This window comes from Nannospalax galili, unplaced genomic scaffold (genome assembly GCF_000622305.1).
Source record: "Nannospalax galili isolate Female #2095 unplaced genomic scaffold, S.galili_v1.0 scaffold429, whole genome shotgun sequence".
In the NCBI taxonomy this organism is placed as follows: Eukaryota; Metazoa; Chordata; class Mammalia; order Rodentia; family Spalacidae; genus Nannospalax; species Nannospalax galili.
In genome coordinates this window covers 233,792-234,494 of record NW_008360330.1, presented here as the reverse complement: position 1 = coordinate 234,494, position 703 = coordinate 233,792, and the positions used below count along the sequence as shown (strand labels likewise).

The window sequence follows — 703 nt, the reverse complement described above, 5'->3', positions numbered from 1 at the left end:
CACAGAGATCTACCTGCCTCTGCCTCCCAAGTGCTGGGATTGAAGGTGTGCTCCACCACATCCAGCATAAATATTATAATGTTTTGTTTATATATCTTCAGTTATTTGGTTACACAGTTTTGAAGCTTTTTTAAAAAATTTTATTTTCGGCTGGGTGTGGTGGCGCAAGCCTTTAATCAGAGGCAGGTGGATCTCTGTGAGTTTGAGGCCAGCCTGGTCTACATAGTGAGTTCCAGGCCAGCTGGGGCTACAGGGAGACCCTGGCTCAAAAAGACCAAAAAAAAAAAATACTATTTTTATTCTATTATGAGTATATTGCATGCATATAAGTAGGTATACCCATGTTGTGCAGTGCCATCCAAGGTCAGAAGAGGGTGTCAGATCCCCTGGGACTGGAGTTAAGGCTGGTTGTTAGCCTCCATGTGGGTGCTAGAAATCAAACCTGGGTCCTCTGCAAGAGTAGCCAGTGATCTTAACTGCTGAGCCATCTCTCCAGCCCCCAGCTTTGAGGGTTTTGAGTTCAAGGCCATCCTGGTCTACATAGTGAGTTCCAGGCCAGCTGGGGCTACTGGGAGACCCTGCCCCCAAAAGACCAAAAAATAATAAGTAATTCCTATAAAAATTAACGTGATAAATCAGAGATCAGCATGTCGTAAAAGGCCAAGTAGTAAACATATTTTAAGATATGGGTCTTATTTTTTTT

The 703-nt window shown here is 43.4% G+C and overlaps 1 protein-coding gene across 2 annotated transcripts in view; it reads left to right on the top strand.

Moving 5' to 3' along the window:
- The window catches only part of Rc3h1 (ring finger and CCCH-type domains 1), an 83,525-nt gene that overhangs the window by 79,324 nt on the left and 3,498 nt on the right, over positions 1–703 (top strand). The gene's annotated exons all lie outside the window — the stretch shown is intronic.